This window comes from Urocitellus parryii, chromosome 2 (assembly GCF_045843805.1).
Source record: "Urocitellus parryii isolate mUroPar1 chromosome 2, mUroPar1.hap1, whole genome shotgun sequence".
Lineage (NCBI taxonomy): Eukaryota > Metazoa > Chordata > Mammalia > Rodentia > Sciuridae > Urocitellus > Urocitellus parryii.
The window spans coordinates 59,835,739-59,862,824 of record NC_135532.1 but is presented as its reverse complement, the minus strand read 5'-3'; the positions used below and the strand labels follow the sequence as shown (position 1 = coordinate 59,862,824).

Below are 27,086 nucleotides of genomic sequence, written 5' to 3'. Positions count from 1 at the left end.
TCTTATAGTTTTGATAACAGGATTATATTCTAACTATCAGTCCATAACAAACTAACATGATTGAATTTTTTGTAGTTCTCACTCAAAGATCACCAGGTATTGATGCTGGATATTATGTTCAACTATGAGACACTGTGTAGAGGGACTGAAATCTGTGTGCAAAAATACACACAAAAAAAAACAGGAACACTTTAAAGAAATAAATCTATGACAATATATAGTATGTACATCATATTTTAAATATCAGAAAAGTTTTTGAAAACCTATAGGAGCTATAAGCACAGAAACACATTTTTATTGCATACTATATTGAAGTCAGATTAGCTTATAAGTATCATTTTATTCATTCTGTCTCCAATTTCTAAATCTCCAATAGACACATACACAAGTGTATGTATGTGTATCCCACCACATACCATGAAACTAAGTAGCATTATGGGCATCTGGTAAAATTTAGTTCTATTCCTCCAATATGTTTATTTTGTTTTGGAGGTTTTCTTAGTTGGGCATGTTCTGTGATTGCTGTAACCATTTTAGAATCCATTTCAGCACATAAGAAATATAGAAGAAGAAAAAGTCTCAACTCCCCCTCATATGTTAGGGGGTTAATTTATTTTATAGGTCATAATCATAGGTAAGCTATACAGAAACTGGCTTTGGTCAGGATCCTGACTAACTCATAAGCAAGGGAGATGAGGTGTGTGTTTTTAAAGATCTACGTTTGGAGAAGAGCCGTGACCTCACACGCATGATTGCTTCACCATGGGAGAGAGGTGGAATGCATGTTAAATTAATTATTCCACAACATTCTCTGTAATTGAGCATATGGCTGTACCTCAAGCCATACCATTAATTACCTCATGATGAAATGCTGGAACAGAGTGCCTCTTATAAAATGGTCGTGTGTGTCTTAAGCATCTCTCTAGTGTTTTCTTGAATCAAACTCCTTTTAGCTACATTCACAATAGGACTTTAATTCTTCCAACCCCTTCTTATGTTCATCTCTTCACATATTGTCATTTGTTCCATTCACCTGTAAAAACAAATTTTCTTTTTTGTCATTTCCTCTAAACAAACTCATACCCCACACCCAGCTACTTAAGTTTCTCTCTCATTGTAATTTACATATCTCCTCCAAAGAAGTTATGGAAAACAATTATGCAGCCATTTGATGGATATTTGTATAACCTGATTTATTTTAAGCCTCTTGAGGGCAAGGAATTTTCTCTATGTTCAGTTCTGTGTGCTCCTTTCTGTAAGAGGATGGTTGTGACATACATTTGTGGAATGGAGGAAAAAGGGAAGGCAGGGAGGGAGAGAAAGAAAGCAACATTGGTATGCCATCCTACTGATCCTACTGCCTTCAGGGATGGTGAGAAGATCACCCTTAAAATGGCAACACACTAAACAAAGATGTTAGATTATTCTGCCATATGTCCTCATAGTACCCCATTCTACCCAATCTCCTCCAGTACATTGCATGTTCATGCAAAAATAAATTAGCTCAGTGTCATTTACCAATTTATTTCCAGGGCCTAGCATCATGTCTGACAAAAAATAAATAAATAAATATGGTGAATTCATTTGAATTAGTAATAAAGTATGATTTATAATCTTTTGTTAACTAGGTGATTAAACTGCCTCCTCTGAAATGAAATTCTCAGTTAAATATTATTATTCGGCCTCTTAATCACATGGGCTCTCATGGTTTATATTGGTTGATTGAATAAATGATGGGTGCTATGCATTCATTCATTGCTACTGCCAAAGGCATCAAACCCGCCCTTTTACCCACTGTTTATTTGCTTTTCGAAGCTTCAGAAAGAATTACGTACAGAATAGTTTAATCAAGTTTCCACATAAGAAAATGGAAACTTAATTTGGCATCTATGTGCATATAAACAAGTAGGTTCTTTTAATCTACTTTTCCTTCATCTGACATATAAACTTTGATAAATGGAGCAGTAATTTCACGAGATTATGACATTCATTATCCTTTTTGCTTATCTTTCATAGCAGGCTTTTTTCCTTTTTCAAGAGATTTTCCTTGTGGCAAGCCTGTTTATTTCTCACAGAGTTCTTTTAAAGCAAATGTCATGTGGGGATAGCACCAGGTTACCTTAAAGCAAGGCTTTTTTTAAAACCACAACTTTATTTTATGGAGTGATTTTTGCAGCAAAGCCATCCCCAAGCACTGTCAAAATTGGAAACAAAACAGAAGTCACACAGTCAGAAAAATCAATGATATTTCAAATAATCCAAGATTAAATCAAATCAAACTAGCTTTAAGCTTAAACTCTAAAGTGGGCAGGAGTTGGCTCACCTAAGAAGCCCATAAAGACCAAATACTACATTTGGGTTGTAATGGGACATATCCTTTGGGTAATTAATAATGATTTATCTGAAGCCCAGTAAACATGTAGAATCAACTCACAGAGTAAATGTTGAAAAAAATACTAGACCAAACTAACAATTTCAATTAGAAACAATATAGAATCTAAATACGTTTGACAAACAGCTACATCAAGAACCATGCTATTGAAGAGAGAATTAAACAGATTACCTCAGTCATAAAAGAACTTCTGCTTTCATCACTGAAAACAGATTTCTTCTTCACATGATGCAAAAAAAGAGACAAAAAAGAAGAATATTACTGAAAGTTACAGATTTGTTTATGTTGTATAGAACTCTCTGAAATCATAAGCTAGAGATTTTTAGTATTCATTTTATCCTCTTATAATTAAGAGGAATTTTAAAAATACATATTGGCAATATGCACTGAAACTTTTTAACTTTATAACTAGTCAAGCATTTGATTTTTTTTAAAGAGAGAGTGAGAGAGGAGAGAGAGAGAGAATTTTTAATATTTATTTTTTAGTTCTCAGCGGACACAACATCTTTGTTGGTATGTGGTGCTGAGGATCGAACCCGGGCCGCAGGCATACCAGGCGAGCGCGCTACCGCTTGAGCCACATCCCCAGCCCGCATTTGATCTTCTTTAAATCACTATAGGTCATTGGTAATTTAATTTTAAAACAAGTATACTATGTAGCAACAAGTTTTAATGGACAAAGACCTTGTTTATAATAGAATTTTCTATAACATGATACAACAACTGATAACTTATTTCATATAAGTTAATATAAAAAAAATCTATGGAAACATAAATGAGAATATTTTCATATCATTTAATGCCAGTATCGATAATTCTGTATTTTTCATATCTCTATTTATTAATATTTTCTCTTGAGGTAGGGTATTCTTTTCAGTTAAGACATGAATTTGTTGACTGAAATTACAAACTAAGTAACATCTTTATAGAGTAAATTTTGTAAGATAAAGACTTACTGTAACGAACAGCTATATATATATATATGTGTGTGTCAGGGTGAATAATGGCTGCCCCAAGATGTCCAAATCCTAGTCCTAGGTATCTATAAATATATTAATTTATGAACGTTTTAAGACTCTTCATTGGAGAAATTATTCTGGAGTATCCAGATAGATCCAATTTAATTACAAGTCTCCTTATAAGATGAGGGCGATTGTCAGAGATATAAATTGGATGATGCCATATTACTGGCTTTATTGGTGGTAGAAAGCACCTGGAACCAAGGAATGTAGATACCTGGCCTCTAAAAGTTTGAAAATACAAGGAATCAGATTGACCCTTCAATACCCCAGGAAAATGCAATTCTGCTTACAGTGAGTCTAGTTAAACTGATTTCATCTTTCTGACCTCCTGAATATAAAGGATTTATGTTGTTATTTAAATAATAACATTGTGGTAATTTTTTGTAGCTCCAATAGAAAATTACAACTATTGTTTAATAAAAGTAATATAGTACCAATGGCATGTTTGCTATATATTAGGCACTTCATTAAGCACTCTTCATGAGCTATCTTATTTCATCTATCCAATAATGCTGAGATACTTACTCATTAGTATTCATTTTTAACAGAAGCATGAGATATATCTTATTGAGGGAGAAATTGTATTTAATACCAGCAAAATTATAAGTAAAGAGATGGGATTTATGCCCATAATAACCTAAATGTTTCCTGAAAAATAATTTAAAATTAGGAGAAAATTCTGATGTTCTCCTCTTATCCTAAATATGTGTAACTCTTTTATTAATTCTATACATTTTTCTTAGAATTGTTGTGGTCAAAAATATGTCCTAACAAGGATTGCTTGATTACAGGGAACTGAATATAGCTCCCTTTTTAGAAAACACAATCCACAGGAGACAGTCAGACAGAGTGGGTATCTCAGAATTAATCATCCCTTCTTTTGTCAATGTTTGTCTTCTAGGCAAGTACCACATTGGAGCCATATAATGCCACACCCCTGGGTGTGGTTGACTGATTTAGTCATGGGAGTCTGTATCAAAACTATTCAGACAAATGCCCATTCTCTGGGAATTCAAATTGTTTTGGAAAATGATGCCCTTCATTTCTTCTGGGCCGAATGTTCCTGGTACATGGATAATCAGGGATACTTAGTAGTTTTCCCATAGGGACCAAAGAAATAGAGCAGGCTATTCTGCAAAAAGTTAAAAAAAAAAGTATTGAATATATATAAATAAATAGTTTTGATAGGTGGAGAAAGCACTAAATTTTTACTAGGCCCTAGTTCCAGTATCTCTCTCTCTCTCTCTCTCTCTCTCTCTCTCTCTCTCTCTCTCACACACACACACACACACACACACACAGAGTAACACAGTAATATCTATTGCTATAATATTTTACTAACTGGACCCTTCCACTTAGATTCTTTGAGATACCTTCATGGTTCTACAGAAAATTTTTAGATAATTTTACTTCAGTGAGTTTATGTTTCTCATAAAACAATTTTATATCAGGTATTGTGCCAGATATTCTTGCCTTCAAAGAACTTATTTTTGATGTCATTGATTAACACAGAAAAAATAAATAAAAAATGTCCCTTACTAAGAAAACTTAAACCACCAATATGAAACCCTGAAATATCAGAAACCCCACCTTTACTTCTTGGCAGTTGTCATTTTTCCATGTTGCCTTCCTTAAAGAAGACATTCAGGGTACAAGTCTAAGAATAACCATGCACCAAGCCTCCTACTCTGTGTTTTAACTTATTCCAAATGTAATATAGTCAATCATATTCACTCATCAGTTTTCCAATTATGTTTCTACTATTTGATTAATTTCCTCATTAGTGTAATAATTGATCATAAAAATCATTTTCTTACTTCATTACCATAACATACAACTCCTGCTACTTCCTTATCATTGTCTTTCTGTTCAGCCTCTAATCAATTTACCCTGAAAAATAGTGTCCTAGATGTCATATATTTAAAAAAATGATTTGTCATTTTTTCCATTTTCTATGATTATTTTATGGTCAATATGACTCTTTCCTTAATTTCTCCTTCTCCAGCTTTATATTTTCAATGTGCCCTCCCTTCCTAGACAAAGGGTGAGGTTTTGAGACTAAATTCCAGATTTAGGCTTAAAAGTGTTTTTTTTTCCAATATTTATTTTTTAGTTGTAGTTGGACACAATTAATTTATTTTTATGTGGTGCTGAGGATTGAACCCAGGGCCCCACATGTGCTAGGTGAGCGCTTTACCTCTGAACCACAATCCCAGCCTCTTAAAAGTGTTTTAAAATTTCATAACTTGTTCCTTATCCTAAACATGCAATTTCTTCTCCTGTGGACTGATGAAAAGAAATCCTCTTTCTTTATGTTTGCAGTTTCAGCTGTCCTTGACATGGGTCCCATCAGCATGTTAAATATTTTTCCACAAAGTGGCTATAAACATATTTCCAAGCTGATGGTTGTGATGCTCCTATTTCTGGGCTTTGACTAATTTGACTTCAAATTCCACTGCATCCCTCATTTAGATCACACATCCTGTGTTGGTTTGCATCCAATTCACCTGTTCCAGTGTTTTCTCCACAACTGATTTGACTGCATTATGAGCAGATACTACCTTTATTTATTAATAAAAATCTACCAATGTACAAGACAGAATACAGTACATAAGCAATAATTATTCTAACAGCACACTGTTTTTCTAAAATTTTGGTAGCTTTCCAGCTTATTTTGTCCTCCCTTTTCTGTTTTATCTTTCCGTAACCTTTCCTTGCCTCTCACCTATTCTTACACACCACCTTACAATGTATCCACATAAAGCAACACTTGAAATAGAGGTTAATATAAACATTTATTTCTCTTTTTGTAAATAAGACCAAGTCAAATCTTTTCCATGATTCCATTATAGAAAACGAATCTTTATGGTCTGTGTATAAATGAAACATCTTTTTTTTTTTTAAGAAGATGCTTCATTATACTATACAGGAAAGTAATATGGTGCTTAATTTTCTTGGTTTATGTTCAAGTATATTTTTAATCTTACTTTGGCTTCTCTGCACAATTTATTTCCCAACACATATTGGAATGTACTTCAGCATCTGGAATCACATTTATTATATCTGCATTAACAGTATAGTTTTGGGTGTAGTGGCGACTGGATGGGGAGAGACTGGTCTTGCAATATTTGGAGCTCATCTCATGTTCTTAACTATGTTTGTGTAATGGACCAGCCAAAAGATGAATTTTGTATTCACTGGGTGATCCTAAGAAGATAACTTATGTAGTGAAGTAGTTACCTTGTTGGGCAAGAAAATTAGAGGTGGGAAGCAAACTATTGATTAGCATTAATCTTCTGGCCAATTTCTTTTCTTTTGGGGGGAAGGGTGAGTACTGGGGATTAAACTCAGGGGTACTCGACCACTGAGCCACATCCCCAACCCTATTTTGTTTTATTTAGAGACAGAGTCTCACTGAGTTGCTTAGCACCTTGCTTTTTCTGAGGCTGGCTTTTGTAACTTTCCATCCTCCTGCCTTAACCTCTGGAGTCGCTGGGATTAAAGGTGAGTTCCACTGTGCCTGGTCTTCTAGCCAGTTTCTATTTAAATTCACACTACTTTTACTTCACAAAGTAATCTTCAACTTTAAGCAAAAGATGATGTTAATGTGAACATTCATATGCCTATGAAATTGCAACTTTGCTCCTAAGTATATTTCCAATGGTAGCACGTTCATATTCAAAAAAACGAATTCTAAGCATGCACTATTTAGAAGGGCCCCAAACTTAAACTACCTAAATTCTCATTGAGAATAGGAATGTTGATTTATAGAATGAAATACTATACAGTAATAAGAATAGCAATTAACAATCAACTACTACACTCAATAATATGGAAAAAAACAGATATCTAATATTGAATGAAAAATGTCACACAAATGAATACATATATCTTGTATGAATTCTATCATATTGAGTTTAAAAGAAAGTGAACACACTTTATATCTGAAACCTACATAACAGTCCTGAGGAGAAACTACTTACTGATTTGAAGATATAAGGAGGAGTCTCTGGATATGTTTCAGACATGCTGGTAATATTCTGGTTCTTTGATCTGAACTGTTGCTCACATGAGTGTGTTCAGTTAGTGAAAATTTGTCAAGTTGTACAATGATATTTGCATGCTTATGTAAACATATTATTTCACAATATTTCAATAAAAAATAAAAAATATTAGTGAGCATCTAGAATCTTTAGATTATATTAGAATTAAATATTTTCATAGGTTTGTTTTGATTCTGTATAGCAAAAATATACAGTACCTTAATTTTTTTCTCCATTTTCAAGGTGCATGCCAAGTTTTAGAACTATTATGTCATATCATTCACTTCTTATAATTCTTATATGTTTCAAGAAAAACTTATGGGCAATTTTTTCCCAACAATGATATAAAATGTGACTACATTACAAGACCTCTACTATTTTTTCTGCCTAAAATTCTCTTACTCATTTTTGAAGACCTACCTCAGTTTTCATTTGCTCTGTAAAAATCTTATTCCTATGCACCACAGAGCAGAAGCTGCTTCTGTCATTGTATGCTGCAAAAGATGTTAGTATCTCTAGAACAGCTTTTAAAGGCATTGTGTGGGGATGAACTCTTCACAGATCTGACTTCCTACAAGATTGTGAGTTTCTGATAGTGAGGATATCACTTTATGCATTCTGGTTTCACAGGACTTAGAAAATACACACCCACATATCTAGAAATCACTTCAAAAATTTAGAAACTATATGTAAAAGATGAAAAAACTACCCTGAATCAATTTATATTAGAAAGAAACAAAATATTACCATCACACCTTTGGTGGCTCTTTAATATTCCATTTTTATTTTCCCACAGTTCTCATATTATCTGTTCACAAAGATAGGGTTTCTGGAAAGCTGTGGCAAAAAACCTGAGACTGTGCTGCAGAATGGATGCTGTTGAAGATATTGTTTGTCAAGTTATATGTTGTTTTTGATGTTATTATTCACGCACAACATCATCTCTGGCCTCAGTCACCTCCATACTTAACCTTTCCCTAAAGACAGACATATCTTAATCTCCTGGACATTTAAAACAATGCTGTTTAAAATATTTTCCTCTGTATATTTTCACATTTAAAGAATAAAGTTGTAGACCCTTTTCAGCAAATGTCCAAGACCTTACTGAATTTATCTCTTATACAAAAGATAGCCCCTTGAGTGCATCCAGAAATAAAAGCCATTTGCAAGTTAACACCACTTCACTTCAAGGGATAAAAAGCTTTTAAATTATTAAATTAGGATTAAGTAGCAGTATCTAAAAGGGAAGACATACAGGGTATAAAAATAAATAAAAAATGAAGAGACAGAGAAATATTTAGAGGAACTAACAACAATATAAATAGCTAGATCCTTTTGATTGTTCCTTCTCTCACATTTTATAGTACTGATTTCTCTTAATCCTCATACCTGAATATTTCAGGGTCTCAATCTTTAATGACAACTATGCTGCCATGTGTTGACATGTTGAGCATCACAACAATAAGGGATGCAGCATGCTTGCAGTTCTTCAAACTGAGATATCCAACTTCTATAATTTCAATTTTTAAAAAATTTCATCTTTAAAAAATGTTTATGAAAATATCTTACATGACATCTAAAACAAGTAGGAGGTATGAAAACAAAATATGTAATGCACATAGTCTGTACAAACAAAAACAAACATGCATCCCCTTCCATGGCCAAATAACACTTTGAATAAATGGTTAATTAATGAGTAAATAGGTCAAGTTTTATAGAATTATAATTAAAGTTTAACTGAGAACTTTTATGAGAAGACAGAAAGATCAGTCTAAATTTCATTTAAAAATATATATTAAAATTTCTCATTTGCAATTATAGAAAATTAAAACAGTGAAATAATTGTTTCAAACAACAAGGAACAACTTCTTTTTATTTGTTCTAATCAGTTATATTTGTCAGCAGAATATCTTCAATTCATTGCTCACAAATGGAGCACAATTTTTCATTTCTCTGGTTGTACATGAAGTAGGGTCACACCATTTGTGCAATCATACATGTACCTAGGGTAGTGATGTCCATCTCATTCCGCCATCTTTCCTGCATGCATAGCCCCTCCTTACCTCTCCTTACCCCTCCCTCCTCTTGCTGCACAGATTAGCATCCACTCATCAGGGAAAATATTCAGGATTTTGTTTGGGGGGGTTTGGCTTACTTCACTTAACATAACAGTCTCCACCTCCATCCATTTACCTTCAAATGTCATAATTTCATTCTCTTTTAATGCTGAATAATATTCCATTGTGTATATATGCCATAGTTCTTTATCCTTTCATCTATAGAAAGGAATCTAGATAGATGATTCAAAACAAGAATAAAGAGAGGAGTGCCTGCAAGCTAGGCGAACCTGCAACCCATGGGCGGGTCAGGTCCAGCAACCTGCCGAGTGAGAGAACAGCTACGTGCGCCTGCAGGGAACGCGGACAGGGCCCACAAGTAGGACAGGGCCGGCGGCTTGCTGAAGGGCAGGCCCGTCCCCTCCCCCAGTGTCTGCAAGGTAGGCGGGACCCTGACCACCTGCGGATGGCCCCAGCGGCCTGCTGAGGGGTGGAACCGGCCCCTCCCCCAGTGCCTGCAAGCTAGGCGAACCTGCAACCCACGGGCGGGTCAGGTCCAGCAACCTGCCGAGTGAGAGAACAGCTACGCGCGCCTGCAGGGAACCTGGACAGGACCCACAAGTAGGACAGGGCCGGCGGCTTGCTGAAGGGCAGGCCCGTCCCCTCCCCCAGTGTCTGCAAGGTAGGCGGGACTCTGACCACCGGCAGATGGGCCGAGCAGCCTGCTGAGTGGTGGAACCGGCCCCTCCCCCAGTGCATGCAAGCTAGGCGAACCTGCAACCCACGGGCGGGTCAGGTCCAGCAACCTGCCGAGTGAGAGAACAGCTACGCGCGCCTGCAGGGAACGCAGACAGGACCCACAAGTAGGACAGGGCTGGCGGCTTGCTGAGGGGCAGGCCCGCCCCCTCCCCCAGTGTCTGCAAGGTAGGCGGGACTCTGACCACTGGCAGATGGACAGAGCGGCCTGCTGAGGGGTGGAACCGGCCCCTCCCCCAGTGCCTGCAAGCTAGGCGAACCTGCAACCCACGGGCAGGTCAGGTCCAGCAACCTGCCGAGTGAGAGAACAGCTACACGCACCTGCAGGGAACGCGGACAGGTCCCACAAGTAGGACAGGGCCAGCGGCTTGCTGAGGGGCAGGCCTGTCCCCTCCCCCAGTGTCTGCAAGGTAGGCGGGGCTGTGACCACTGGCAGATCAGGCCGAGCGGCCTACTGAGGGGTGGAACCGGCCCCTCCCCCAGTTCCGGCAAGCTAAGCGAACCTTCGACCCATCGGGAGGTTAGGCCCAACAACCTGCGGAGTGACAGAGGTGCCCCTCGTGCCTGCTGGGTAGGCGGACCTTTGACCCACCAGCAGAGCAGACCTAGGGCCTGCCAGCATAGTAGACGGATCACACAAATTGGAGGAGGATCACAGCCACTACGTGCCCTGCAAGGTGATCTTTCAACCATACAAGAGCAATATAAATAAATAGAGGGAAAATTTCAAAAACACAACAGTTTCACCAAGCAGAAAGAAACGCCAGCAGTATGAAAAGACAAGGAAAGAAAGGACCACAGGCAATGCAGGTCAACTCAACTCTAGAAGAGGTAATAGGTGCAACAGATGGAATGTCAGATAGAGAGGTCAGGATATACATGCTTCAGATGATCTGGAGTCTCAAGGAAGACATGAGACAGCAAAATCAGATAATGAAAGATCACATTGACAAACAAATCCAGGAAGTAAAAGATCAATTTCACAGGGAGATAGAGGTAATAAAAAACAAACAAATAGAAATCCTAGAAATGCAGGAAACAATAAACCAACTTAAAAACTCAATTGAGAATACTACCAGCAGAGTAGATCACCTAGAAGAGAGAACATCAGACAATGAAGACAAAGTATTTCAACTGGAAAAGAACATAGACAGCTCAGCAAGTCTGCTAAGAAACCATGAGCAGAACATCCAAGAATTATGGGACAATATCAAAAGACCAAATTTAAGAGTCATTGGGATACAGGAGGGCACAGAGCTTCATACCAAAGGAATAAACAGTCTATTCAGTGAAATAATACGAGAAAACTTCCCAGACTTGAAGAATGAGACAGAATCCCAAATCCTAGAAGCCTACAGGACGCCAAATGTGCAAAATCATAAGAGATCCACACCTACACACATTATAACGAAGATGTCCAACATACAGAATAAGGAGAGAATTTTAAAAGCTGCAAGAGAAAGAAAGCAGATTACATTTAGGGGTAAACCAATCAGGATAACAGCTGATCTCTCAACACAGACTCTGAAAGCTAGAAGATCCTGGAATAACATATTTCAAACACTGAAAGAAAATGGGTTCCAACCAAGAATCGTGTATCCGGCGAAATTAAGCTTCAGGATAGAAGATGAAATTAAAACCTTCCACGATAAACAAAAGTTAAAAGAATTCGCAGCTAGAAAACCATCTGTTCAAAAAATCCTTGGCAAAACAGTACAGGAAGAGGAAATGGAAAATAACATTGAAAACCAACAATAGGAGGTAGGACAGTAAAGGGGGGAAAGTAGTCAAAGAGGATAACAAATCAGGTTTAGTAACATCAATAAACAAATATGGATAGAAGAACAAACCATATCTCAATAATAACCCTAAATGTTAATGGCTTAAACTCACCAATTAAGAGACACAGGCTAGTAGAATGGATCACAAAACAAGACCCAACAATATGCTGCCTACAGGAGACACATCTCATAGGAAAAGATATTCATAGACTGAAGGTGAAAGGTTGGGAAAAATCATACCACTCATATGGACTGCGGAAACAAGCAGGAGTGTCCATACTCATATCCAATAAAATAGATTTCAAGCCAAAGTTAATCAAAAGGGATAAAGAAGGACACTTCATACTGCTCAAGGGAACCATACACCAACAAGACGTAACAATCATAAATATATATGCCCCAAATAATGGTGCAGCTGTGTTCATCAAGCAAACTCTTCTCAAGTTCAAGAGTCTAATAGACCACCATACAATAATCATGGGAGATTTCAACTCACCTCTCTCACCACTCGACAGATCTACCAAACAAAAGTTAAATAAGGAAACTATAGAACTCAACAACACAATCAACAACCTAGACTTAATTGACATATATAGACTATACCACCCAACATCAAGTAGTTACACTTTTTTCTCAGCAGCACATGGAACCTTCTCAAAAATAGACCATATATTATGTCACAGGGCAACTCTTAGACAATATAAAGGGGTAGACATAATACCATGCATCTTATCTGATCATAATGGAATGAAACTGAAAATCAATGATAAAAGAAGGAAGGAAAAATCAAGCATCACTTGGAGAATGAACAATAGGTTGCTGAGTGATCAATGGGTTTTAGAAGACATCAAGGAGGAAATTAAAAACTTCCTAGAGTTAAATGAAAACACAGACACAACATATCGGAATCTATGGGACACATTGAAAGCAGTTCTAAGAGGAAAATTCATTGCTTGGAGTTCATTCCTCAAAAAAAGAAAAAACCAACAAATAAATGATCTCATACTTCATCTCAAAATCCTAGCAAAAGAAGAGCAAAACAATAGCAAAAGAAGTAGAAGGCAAGAAATAATTAAAATTAGAGCTGAAATTAATGAAATTGAAACAAAAGAAACAATTGAAAAAATTGACAAAACTAAAAGTTGGTTCTTTGAAAAAATAAATAAAATTGACAGACCCTTAGCCATGCTAACGAAGAGAAGAAGAGAGAGAACCCAAATTACTAGCATACGGGATGAAAAAGGCAATATCACAACAGACACTTCAGAAATACAGAAGATAATCAGAAATTATTTTGAATCCTTATACTCCAATAAAATGGAAGATAGTGAAGGCATAGATAAATTCCTTAAGTTTTATGATCTGCCCAGATTGAATCAGGAGGATATAGACAACCTAAACAGACCAATAACAATAGAGGAAATAGAAGAAACCATCAAAAGATTACCAACTAAGAAAAGCCCAGGACCGGGTGGGTATACAGCAGAGTTTTACAAAACCTTTAAAGAGGAACTAACACCAATACTTTTCAAGCTATTTCAGGAAATAGAAAAAGAGGGAGAACTTCCAAATTCATTCTACGAAGCCAACATCACTCTGATTCCGAAACCATACAAAGACACTTCAAAGAAAGAAAACTACAGACCAATATCTCTAATGAACCTTGATGCAAAAATCCTCAATAAAATTCTGGCGAATCGGATTCAAATACATATCAAAAAAATTATACACCATAATCAAGTAGGATTCATCCATGGAATGCAAGGCTGGTTCAATATACGGAAATCAATTAATGTTATTCACCACATCAATAGACTTAAAAATAAGAACCATATGATCATCTCGTTAGATGCAGAAAAAGCATTCGACAAAGTACAGCATCCCTTTATGTTCAAAACTCTAGAAAAATTAGGGATAACAGGATCATACCTCAACATTGTAAAAGCAATATATGATAAGCCACAGGCCAGCATCATTCTGAATGGAGAAAAATTGAAGGCATTCCCTCTAAGATCTGGTACAAGACAGGGATGCCCTCTCTCACCACTTCTGTTCAACATAGTCCTCGAAACACTGGCCAGAGCAATTAGACAGACGAAAGAAATTAAAGGCATAAAAATAGGAAAAGAAGAACTTAAATTATCACTATTTGCAGATGATATGATTCTATACCTAGCAGACCCAAAAGGGTCTACAAAGAAGCTATTAGAGCTAATAAATGAATTCAGCAAAGTGGCCGGATATAAGATCAACACGCATAAATCAAAGGCATTCCTGTATATCAGCGACAAACCCTCTGAAACGGAAATGAGGACAACTACTCCATTCACAATATCCCCCCAAAAAATAAAATACTTGGGAATCAACCTAACAAAAGAGGTGAAAGATTTATACAATGAAAATTACAGAACCCTAAAGAAAGATATAGAAGAAGACCTTAGAAGATGGAAAAATATACCCTGCTCATGGATAGGCAGAACTAACATCATCAAAATGGCGATATTACCAAAAGTTCTCTATAAGTTCAATGCAATGCCAATCAAAATCCCAACAGCATTTCTTGTAGAAATAGATAAAAGAATCATGAAATTCATATGGAATAATAAAAGACCCAGAATAGCAAAAACAATACTAAGCAGGAAGTGTGAATCAGGCGGTATAGCGATACCAGACTTCAAACTATACTACAGAGCAATAGTAACAAAAACAGCATGGTACTGGTACCAAAACAGGCGGGTGGACCAATGGTACAGAATAGAGGACACAGTAACCAATCCACAAAACTACAACTATCTTATATTTGATAAAGGTGCTAAAAGCATGCAATGCAGGAAGGATAGCATATTCAACAAATGGTGCTGGGAAAACTGGAAGTCCATCTGCATCAAAATGAATCTGAATCCCTATCTCTTGCCATGCACAAAAGTTAACTCAAAATGGATCAAGGAGCTTGATATTAAATAAGAGACACTGCATCTGATAGAAGAAAAAGTTGGCTATGATCTACATACTGTGGGATCGGGCTCCAAATTCCTCAATAGGACACCCATAGTGCAAGAGTTAACAACTAGAATCAACAAATGGGACTTACTCAAACTAAAAAGTTTTTTCTCAGCAAAAGAAACAATAAGAGAGATAAACAGGGAGCCTACATCCTGGGAACAAATCTTTACTCCACACAGTTCAGATAGAGCCCTAATAACCAGAATATATAAAGAACTCAAAAAATTAGACAATAAGATAACAAATAACCCAATCAATAAATGGGCAAAGGACCTGAACAGACACTTCTCAGAGGAGGACATACAATCAATCAATAAGTACATGAAAAAATGCTCACCATCGCTAGCAGTCAGAGAAATGCAAATCAAAACTACCCTAAGATACCATCTCACTCCAGTAAGATTGGCAGCCATTAGGAAGTCAAACAACAATAAGTGCTGGAGAGGTTGCGGGGAAAAGGGCACTCTTGTTCATTGCTGGTGGGGCTGCAAATTGGTGCAGCCAATTTGGAAAGCAGTATGGAGATTTCTTGGAAAGCTGGGAATGGAACCACCATTTGACCCAGCTATTCCCCTTCTCGGTCTATTCCCCAAAGACCTAATAAGAGTATGCTACAGGGACACTGCTACATCGATGTTCATAGCAGCACAATTCACGATAGCAAGATTGTGGAATCAGCCTAGATGCCCTTCAATAGATGAATGGATAAAAAAAAATGTGGCATTTATACACAATGGAGTATTACTCTGCATTAAAAAATGACAAAATCATAGAATTTGGAGGGAAATGGATGGCATTAGAGCAGATTATGCTAAGTGAAGCTAGTCAATCTTTAAAAAACAAATACCAAATGACTCCTTTGATATAAGGGGAGGAAACAAGGACAGGGTAGGGACGAAGAGCTTGAGACGAAGATTTACATTAACAGGGTTGAGAAGTGGGAGGGAAAGGAAGTGAGAAGGGAAATTGCATGGTAATGGAAGCCAATCCTCAGGGTTATACAAAATGACATATAAGAGGAAAGGAGGGGTAAGACAAGATAATACAAATGGAAGAAATGATTTACAGTAGAAGGGGTAGAGAGAGAAAAGGGGAGGGGAGGGGAGGGGGGATAGTAGAGAATAGGACAGACAGCAGAATACATCAGACACTAGAAAGGCAATATGTCAATCAATGGAAGGGTAACTGATGTGATTCAGCAATCTGTATACGGGGTAAAATTGGGAGTTCATAACCCACTTGAATCAAACTGTGAAATATGTATTAAGAACTATGTAATGTTTTGAATGACCAACAATAAAAAAAAAAGAATAAAGAGAGGTTTAACATGAAAAAAAAAAAAAAAGAAAGGAATCTAGGTGGGTTCCACAGTTTGGCTATTGTGAATTATGCTGCTATAAACATTTACATCGCTGGGTCACAGTAGTATGCTGTTTTTCAGTCCTTTGGGTATATAGAGTGGGATAAGTGTATCAAATGGTGGTTCCATTCCTAGTTTTTAAGGAATCTTCATACTACTTTCCATATTGATTGCAACAATTGGCAGTTCCACCAGCAATGTTTTAGTGTGACCCACCGCCCCCACATCTTCTCCAGCATTTAATTGTTCCTTGTATTCGTGAAAATTGCCATTCTGACTAGAGTGAGATGAAATCTTAAAGTTTGATTTGTATTTCTTTAATTACTAGAAATGTTTAGCATTTTTTCTTATCTTTGTTGATTGATTGTATATCTTGTTTACTTGTATATCTTTTTCTGAGAAATGTCTGTTCAATTCCTTAGCCCACTTGTTGATTTTTTTTTTTGGTAAGGTTTTTGAGTTATTTATATATCCTGGAAATTAACTAATGTGTGGTAAAAATTTGCTCCCATTCTTTAGGCTTTGACTTCACCTCAATGATCGAATCTTTTGCTGAGAAGTGTTTTTTTGTTTGTTTGTTTGTTTGTTTTGTTTTGTTTTGTTAAATTTGAATCCATCCCATGTATTGAGTCTTGATTTTATTTCTTGTACTTTGGGAGACTTGTTAGGGAAGTTGGGGCCTAATCTGACATAATGAAGATTTGAACCTACTTTTTCTTCTATTAGGGGCAGGGTCTCTGGTCTAATCCCTAGGTTGTTCATCTATATTGAGTTGATTTTTGTGCATGGTGAAAAATATGGGTTCAATTTAATTTTGCTACATATGGATTTCCAGTTTTCCCAGCACCATTTGTTGAAGAGGCTATCTTTTCTCCAATGTATGTTTTTGGTGCCTTTATCTAGTATGAGAAAACTGTTTTTATGTGGGTTTTTCATGTCTTTTATTCTGTACCATTGGTCTACACGCCTATTTTGGTGTCATTATCATGCTGTTTTTGTTACTATTGCCTTCTAGTATATTTAAAGTCTGGCATTGTAATGCCTCCTGCTTACTTTTCTTGTTAAAGATGGCTTTGGCTATTCTGAGTCTCTAATTTTTCCAAATGAATTTCATGATTGCTTTTTCTATTTCTATGAGGAATGACATTGGGATTTTAATTCATATCTCATTGAATTTGTATAGGACTTTTGGTAGTATGGTTATTTTAACAACATTAATTTTGCCTATCCAAGAGCATGGGAGATCTTTCCATCTTCTAAGGTCTTCTTCAATTTCTATAGTTTTCATTGTAATGGTCTTTCACCTTTTTTTTTTTTTTGGTTGTTGTTGTTGTTAAATTGATTCCCAAGTATTTTAATTTAGAGGGTATTGCAAATGGAGTAGTTTTCCTCATTTGTCTTTCACAGGATTCATCACTGATGTATAGAAATGCATTTGATTTATGGGTATTGAATTTATATCCTGCTGCTTTGCTGAATTCATTTATTAATTCTAGAAATTTTGTGGTGGGATATTTTGAATCCTCTAAGTATAGAATAATGCCATTGGCAAATAGTCATGGTTTAAGTTCTTTCTTTCCTATTTGTATTCCTTTATTTTGTCTAATTACTCTGGCTAGAGTTTCTAGGACTATGTTAAACAGAAGTGGTGAAAGAGCGTATCCCAGTCTTGTTCCAGGTTTTAGAGGGAACGCTTTCATTTATTCTCCGTTTAGAATGATATTGGCCTTGGGTTTAGCATAATTAGCTTTTACAATGTTGAGGTATGTTCCTACTAACCCTAGTTTTTCTAGTGTTTTGAACATGAAAGTGTGCTGCATTTTGTCAAGTGCTTTCTCTGCCTCTAATGATATAATCATATGATTCTTATATTTAGGTCTATCGAAGTGATAAATTACTTTTATTGATTTCTGAATTTGAACCAACCTTGCATCCCTGGAATGAACCCCATTTGATCATGATGTACTATCTTTTTAAATATATCTTTGTATATCTGATTTGCCAGAATTTTATTGAGAATTTTTGCATCTATGTTCATCAGGGATATTGGTCTGAAGTTTACTTTCCTTGATGTGTATTTGTCTTTTTTGATATTAAGGTGATGCTAGCCTCATCAAATGAGTTTGGAATGGTTCCCTCATTTTCTATTTCATGCAGTAATTTGAGGAATATTGGTAGTAATTCTTCTTTGAAGGTCTTGTAGATCTCATCTGAAAATTCACTTGGTCCTGAGCTTTTCTTGGTTGGTAGGCTTTGGATGGTGTATTCTGTTTCATTGCTTGAAATTCATCTGTTTAAATTGTGTTTGTCCTCCTGTTAAGTTTGGGCAGATCATATACCTCTAGAAATTTGTAGGTGTCTTCAAGATTTTCTATTTTACCAGAGTATAAATTTCCAAAATAGTTTCTAATTGTCCTCAGTATTTCAATAGTGTCTGTCATGATAGTTCTTTTTCATCATAAGTTTTATTAATTTGTGTTTTCTCTGTCCTTTTTGTTAGAGTAGCTAAGAATGTGTCAACTTTGTTTATTTTTTTTAAAAGATTCAGCTTTTTGTTTTGTCAATTTTTCTTATGTTTCAATTTCATTGGTTTCTGCCCTGATTTTAATTATTTCCTATCTTCTACAGCTTTTGGTGTTGATTTGTTCTTCTTTTTATAGGCCTTTGAGATGTAACGTCAAGTCCTTTGTTTCTTGACTTTTTATTCTTTTAGTGAATGAGGATAATGCAATGAACTTTTCTCTTAGCACTGTCTTCATAGTGTTTCAGAGATTTTTATGTGTTGTATCAGAGTTTTCATTTACCTCTAAGAATTTTTTTAAATCCTCCCTAATGTCTTCTGTTATCCATGCATCATTCAATAGCATATTATTTAGTTTCCAGATTTTGGAGTAGCTTCTATTTTTGTTTGTTTTATCATTGATTTCTAATTTCATTCCATTATGATCAGATAAAATGCAGAGTAGTATCTCCATTTTTTTTGTATTTGCTATAGCTTGCTTTGTGGCATAATATATAAGTCTATATTATTGGTTATATTATTGAGTTCTATAGTTTCTTTGTTTAGCTTTTGTTTGGAAGGTCTTTCCAGTGGTGACAGAGGTGTGTTAAACTCATCCAGTATTTTTGTGTTGTGATCTCTTTGATTCTTGAAGTTGAGAGGGGTTTGTTTGATATGCATAGTTGCACCATTATTTGGGTCATATTTTTATTGTTATGTCTTGTTGATATATGATTCTGTTAAGCAGTATTAAATGTTCTTTTTTATCTCTTTTCACTAACTTTGGTTTGAAGTCCACTTTATCTGATAAGATAATGGAAATCTTTTCTTCTTTATGGCAGTCCATGTGAGTGTTATGTTTTTTTCCCATCCTAAAACTTCAGTCCGTGGATATCTTTTCCTGTGAGATGAGTTTCTTGCAGGCAGCATATTTTTGGATTTTTTAAAAATCCAATCTGCAGTCTATGTCTTTTAATTATGAATCACGTTCAGAGTTCTTATTAAAATGTGTTTTGTTTTCCTGATCATTTTGTTTTATTTTTGGTTTTTAACTTAACTTGGTTTCTCTTTGATTGGTCTTTTCTTTAGTGTTGTTCCTCCCTCTGCTGATTTTCATTGTTGTTTTTTATTTCCTCAACATGAAATATATTGCCGAGAATGTTCTCTAGTACAGGCTTTCTCACTGTAGATTCTTTTAAGTTTTGTTTATCATGGAATTTTTTTTGTCATGAAATCTAAAGCTTAATTTTGATAGATATAAGATTCTTATATGGTGGGCATCCATTTTCTTTCAGAGCTGGATATATGTTGTTACAGGATCTCCTAGCTTGGATGGTCTGGATTGAAAAATCTGCTGAAATATGAATGATCTCCCCCTATATGTAATCTGATTTCTTTCTCTTGTAGCCTTCAAAATTCTATTCTTATTATGCATGCTAGACATTTTCATGATAATGTGCCTTGGAGTAGATCTGTTGTAATTTTGGATATTTGGTGTCTTGTAAGCCTCCTATATTTGGTTTTCCAATTCATTTTTCATGATTGGGAAATTTTCTGATATTATTTCATTGAAGAGACTGTGCATTGCTTTGTTTTGAAACTTCATGCCTTCCTCTCTCTTATCCTGATAAATCTTAGATTTGGTCTTTTGATGTTATCCCATAATTTTTGGACGTTCTGTTCATGGTTTGTCATCATCTTCACTGTGTGGTCAATTTTATTTTCAAAATTGTACATTTTGTCTTCCTTGTCTGAGGTTCTGACTTCCAAGTGTTCTAGTCTGTTGGTAATGCTTTCTATTGAGTTTTTTATTTAGTTCATTGATTTCTTCATTTCAAGGATTTCTGGTTGTTTTTTTTTTCAGAATATCTCAATCTTTTGCTACCTTTATTTGCTCTCTAATGAATTTATTGGAGTGGTCAATTTTTGCCTGAATTTGGTGTCTTATGTCATTCTTTGATTTGAAGATCATTTTAATTATGTACATTTTGTACTCCTTTTCTGACATTTCATCTACTGTGCTGTCAATGGAATCTATTATTGGTTTGTTTGAAGCACCTTTCTCCCTTGTTTTTTTTTTTTTCATGTTGTTCAGGTGTCTTCCTCTTTTGCAGTTCAAATCTGAGGTATTAGAGTTTCTAATTTATAATCTTGAAGTGTCCCTGAAGGCTAGCAATACCTTACTTTTAAGGGTGAGATCAATGTTTACAGCACACAAATCAAATATGCAACCATAAATCAAATAGCTCCTATTTAGACAATTACAGTTTTGTCACTATAAACAGAAATGATCTGTTCAATTATCATCTACCATATAGACAGTAGGTTTGCATAAGGGTTTAGAGTATCTAATGGTGGTCAGAGAGAGAATGGAGGGTGTAGAATGAGATGTTTATTATGTAGGATGTGAGAATACAGAGGAATTAGATTATAGGAATAGTGAAAGAACAATCAAAAGAAGTTGGCTGCTAGCAGAAAAAAAAAGAGAGAGAGAAAGAGGCAACCCCATGCAAGGCTCTCTTTTTCCTCTGCAGCAAGATAGTGTCTGTTAGCTCACATAGTAGGGATACCTCTGGTGTAACTAGGCCTACAGGGACCTTGGTGATGGTCTTGCAGGTCCTGGTTTTTGTCCCTAGATGGAAGCATCCATAGCCCTAATTGGTGGCAGCAGAAGCATCAAACCTGTAACCTTGATGTTGAGCTTCCAGGCCCCAATCTCCCAAGATGGAATATGTTCCAACTAAAGATGGCAGAGGTAACAGCAGAGGTTACCCAAGATAGCAGTAGCAGTGTCCAAAGATGCAGGCGACTGCTTTCAGAGATGAGGTTGGAAGGGTGGTCCATTTGATGGCATTGGATGACTTATTCAACAATGCAGCACTATGGTGTGTTGTGCTGCAGTAGGCAGCTACCTCCTGGCCCTGTCTGTTGTTCAACAGTGGAGGCTATCAAGTGGAATAAAACTATGGCAGCGACTGCAGTGTACCAAGATGGAGGCGGTCTGGAAGAGTCACACAGTAGATGAGGAGCCACAGTGCTATCATACTCTCTGTACAGGTACAATAGTGTTTTCCTCCTCTGGTCTCCGGCATCCAGTGAGGCAGGCATGCTGAGTCGGGCCCTCCTCTTCTGGTCTCAGGGGTCTGGGGAGGCATGCTGAGTTGTGCCTTCCTCCCTCTAGTCTCTGGCCCAGCAAAGACTTTTAAAATGATATTCTCAACATTAGAAGAATGCAAATTTGTAGAAAAATTATAAATACAATTTTACTGATATACAAAACTATTCTCCCAAATCTAACAATTTTCCTCTTAAGATAAAATACAAAGAAAAGAATAATTTGAACAAAGTTTTTTTTTCACAGAAATATGCCCGGTTAGCTATATTATATAACATGAAGAATTAGAATCCACTTTAATATTGGGCCTTATGGGAATATCAAAGTGAACTCTGGTATTTCCAAAATATATTTCAAATATATCTGCAAATTATTTTGAATTGTGCAGGGGGAATTTTTGCATTATTTTAATGTATATATAATATATTTAAATACAATGTGAAATAGTGTATGCCATATGTTCTAAATTAAAAATATTCTATTATTATTCAGCTTTATGTTACCATATCAAAATACTTGAGAAATTTTTCTTAGCAAGGTAATTAATTTAATCACTTCCCAGTTCTGTAAGGTCTAATACTTGATTGAGTGGGCCCATTCCCTAGGCTTCTTATGGAAGGGCTTCTGGTTAACTAATTCATTAACAAAACAAGAGAGAGTGACTGATGGAGATGTGTCTCCAAAACACTAAGGGTCTCCTACCAGGGCTTAACCCCCAGATATTCTACCATCTACCAAAAGTGTTATTTTAGGGATTGAGCCTTCAACATATGAACCTTTTTGGAACACTTATAAAGACCATAGGGTTTATTCAGAGAGAAAAGAATAGAAGGAAAATCGATGATGATCATTACTGATTATCTTTAAAGGATGGGTTGAGTCATTATAACATCTTTCCTCTTTATACATAATACTGTGTCCTAAGTTTTAATGATGAACATGGATTTTATCATAATTGAATTAAAAATATAAAATTTACCATTTTAAAGCATATATTTAAATCCTTGTCCATAATTACCCTATGCAATTGATTTGGAAATGCAATAGAAGTATTAACCATAGTAAGATATAATATCATGTAATATAATTTGATAATATATTCACACAGTGTATACTCTTAAAAATCATTAATTTTGCTAGTGACATTGTAATACTATAAAGGTTTAAAAGTCCTTATATTGGACTTAGAAATAAAAGAACCCGGTTTAAGAAAAGAAAAAGGCTTTCTTTATATAAATTTTATATAATTTAGAAAATATATTTTTCCAAGGTTCAAAACTCAATAGAAATAATGATCTTGTACCCATTTTGTGGAGGCATGAGAATGTGGGAAAACTGATTGGAATGAAAAATTATAAAATTGGAGCTCTAAATTTTTGGATGGAGTGAAAACAAGATGCAATCATATTGGGCCAAATTTTTAAAGGGTTACAAACCCAAAGAACAAAAGCCCCACATGATTCTCAACAATGGGTTAGCCACTCTTATTTGGCAGAACATGGAACTTCGGATTTCTAATAGAATCAGTGGTATTCCCTGGGAAGAAGAGTAAGAAAAGAAATAAAATAGAAATGCCAAAAGCAAAGTGTAGGGGAAAGCTCTTCAGGTATATATAAGTAGTCAATGACAATGAGCTACCACTCAACGTTGTTTCATCACACTAATCTCTATAATTCTATTTTAGGCCAAATACTATGTTGGCTCCATCACCTTATTTGATAGAAATAAATGGATCTTTATAAATATTCTTCTTAATTTTTGTTTTACTATAGGCCATACACTAACAAAAAATATCATATTTTTTCAGTATTACTTTACTTCTTCCTCTCTTTTCCTAGGAGCAAACCATTTGGATCTTTGCTTTACAGCCAGATAATGAAAACACTTAATTTAAACTGAGTTAGACACTAATTATGTTAGGAGAAGATGATCCAAAACTGGAGTATTCCAGGAAATTTGGCCTTGGGGAGTGGGGTGCAGCTTGGAGGCAAAGGATGGCATTAAGAGGCCTGGAATTACTCTGTATTTCAATAACTCAATGAAAAGACTTCAATTTGGAACATCATTATTTCTCTGAAATATGTGAGGTCAATACAAATATAAGATTATATTTTCCTGAGTAGCTTAACAACTTCAAAACAGGATCTGGATTGTGAATTTCCCACAAAATATCAGAAATGGAAAACTAGGCCCTGTCAACTTGCTGCTCCTAGTAAGATGAAATGTGTTGCATATTGATAACAAGCACTGTGTTATCTACCCACAAGATATTTTATCATTCAATTCTTATGAGTGTTATTTTTTTCCTCATCTCATAAATATGCAAAATGAGAGCCAAAGAGTTTTAAGGTTTTTTTCTTGTCACCCACTTATTTTTCTTTTAATCTTCAAAAATATTGCTTCTTTTTTATTTGGTTATTTAGTCATACATGATAGTACAGTATATTTTGACATATTTGTACAAATATGGAATACATCTTAAATCTAATTTGGATCCCAGTCTTGTGGTTGTACATGATGTGGAGATTCATATATGTACATAGGAAACTTATGTCAGGATCATTCCACTGTCTAAACTTCTTTTAGGGCCTGTATTTTTTTTTTTTTTTTTAGCATTTCTAGGCATTACCCCTTCAGAAAAAGACTTACATGAATACATATTCCATTTCACCTATCTAAGCAGATAACTTGCTCGGAAACAAACACAGAAGCTCATATTTTCAAATGGAATTTTGGAATCAAAATCTCCAAAAAACATACGGGTTTGGTACCAACCGAAATCAAAAAGTTTGTTTGCTTGTTTTTAAATTACTTTCAATGATCATCATGAATATTTTCAAATTCACTAATTGAATTAGGAGGGATCTACACATGTTCATTACCTTGGGAACACTAGCCCCATGCTAAGTGACTTGCTTTGGCACCCTCTGTCAGAGTTGTCAGTGGAAAAAAAGCAAAAAATAAATAAAACAGCAACAACAAAATAAGCCAGTTACGTACTGAGGAAACCAAGAGTTTAATATATAAATTAGGGACTCACAGGAAGATCTGGGAATGTAAAAGTCAAAGAAGTTATAAACTCTTTGCCAAAGGCTGGGTAAAGTACCACCACAGGTCAGGGAAATGTACTCTGAAAAACAAATTTTCAGAAAAGATAAATTCAGGATGTCCCGTCATGTGTTCACTCGAAACAATGATGTAGATGATTCACAGGAACTTGCTAAAGAATATAATGAATCTCACATTTACCCAGATGTCTGGTTACAGTTGATTCTAAAAGAAAATAACTTTCTCTTTTATCTTCACTATTTAACTCAGATACCTCTTTCTGGTGGTGTATGTCCTGGAGCTATACAGGGAAATAAGTTCTATTGAGTGTAGTTATCAACTTCTATGCAGTGAATAGATCTGACTTCAGATGGAGGTAGTGATTATAGAAATTGCCAACTCAATCCCAATCTCCTTTGGATTTCTTCCAATTTAAATATTTAAATATAGGGGTTTCTGTTCTGAACACATCTTACATTGAATTGGTGGAGAATGAAAGAAAGGAAAAGTAATTATTTAATGTATTAACATACATACACATCAAAGCACAGCACAAAAGTGTATAACTATTGCAGTTTTCCTTTCTTGAGCTTGTACTATAACCAGAATTGATATCATTGATTACTTCTCTTCTCCCTCTTTCTATAGTCTCTTTGTTCTCCACCATCATCACACTGGTCATGCATATTTTTCTGGAGGGAGAATAAGTGTCCTAAATGATTATTTCAGAAAACTCTGTGCCATTAGCTATCTTATATGTATTCAGTTGATTTATTCTTGTTTACATTTGCCAATGGACTTGGGAGTAATAAAAAAAATGCCCTGCATCCAGACATATTTAGTATTAGCACATTTTATATTAGCAATTGTACAGCCCCTGGATAATCATGATCTATCATGCCAACCAGTATATTAAATTCTTTATATGCCTGTCAGTCCTAAAGTGGCTGAGGGGCAATCTTCTACCAATTCTATGTAGTTTTTGCTAAGACTACTGCTGACAGCATTCTGTCTTTGGCAATGAGAAAAGTCCAAATTTACAAAGGCAGGACACCAAACATTTTGTAGTGAATTATTATAGATACTAGTAACCAAAGCCACTCCTATTTTGACACTTTGGTTCCATGACATATATACTCTGACCATGGGAGAAATTATACTATATACTGATCACTAATTTAGAGCATAATACAACATAAAGAAAACCACCAGCTTAACATATGTTGCTACCCAGCAAGTGTCACAGCTGTTTTTAAATGCTGTTACATTGCTCCATTAAGTCAATAGTATAATAATAGAAAACCCTGAAAATAAATTAGGTGTGTCCTGTGACATTAAAAATGTCATTTTATAGGTCCACTAATGGGTGTGTCAGAAATCATTGCAGACCAGGAAAAGAAATTCATATGCAGACTAAATACCAGAGAAAGAAATCACTGTTCCTGCCATATAACTATATATCTGCTGGTCTATTTCTGTACTTTTTATTATGTACCCCTGATATAGGAGTCTTTATTAGTATACAGTGTCTTGATTAGTATAAATTAATAATAAGTCTTAAAATTAGGTAGAATAAGGTCTCCAACTGTATATTTTAAATTTGTTTTGGCCATTAATGTTCCAATGAGCCTTTATATAAATTTTAAACATACCTTGTCATTGTTGATAAAAAGTACTAATAAGATTTTAATTGGGATCACGTGGCAAAACTGATACATTTGAATGTACAAATTTTTATATACCTCCCATAACTTAAGACTTTCAAAATTGCTTTCATTAATAATTTGCATTTTGCAACATATATTTACTATAAGTGTTAGTTTTATGTGTAAATATTTAGTGTATTTTATTATTATAAATGCTACAAGGCAAGATCCAAAAAAGCAACATCCAAAAATGTAAACTAAAAATATAATTTACTTGCTGTTATAGTTTAGATATTAGGTGTCCCCCAAAAGCTCATGTGTGAGACAATGCAATAAAGTTTAAAGGATAAAGATTGAGTTATG

The 27,086-nt window shown here is 35.3% G+C and overlaps 1 long non-coding RNA gene across 1 annotated transcript in view; it reads right to left on the bottom strand.

Moving 5' to 3' along the window:
• Positions 1-591: 591 nt before the first annotated feature.
• Positions 592-27,086, bottom strand: part of LOC113187791 (uncharacterized) — a 40,608-nt gene continuing 14,113 nt past the window's right edge. The window contains exons 3-4 of the long non-coding RNA XR_013342435.1: positions 2,564-2,608; positions 592-1,033 (exon numbers count right to left, since the gene is read on the bottom strand). This is a non-coding gene — a long non-coding RNA (uncharacterized LOC113187791). The remainder of the gene's footprint in view (positions 1,034-2,563; positions 2,609-27,086) is intronic.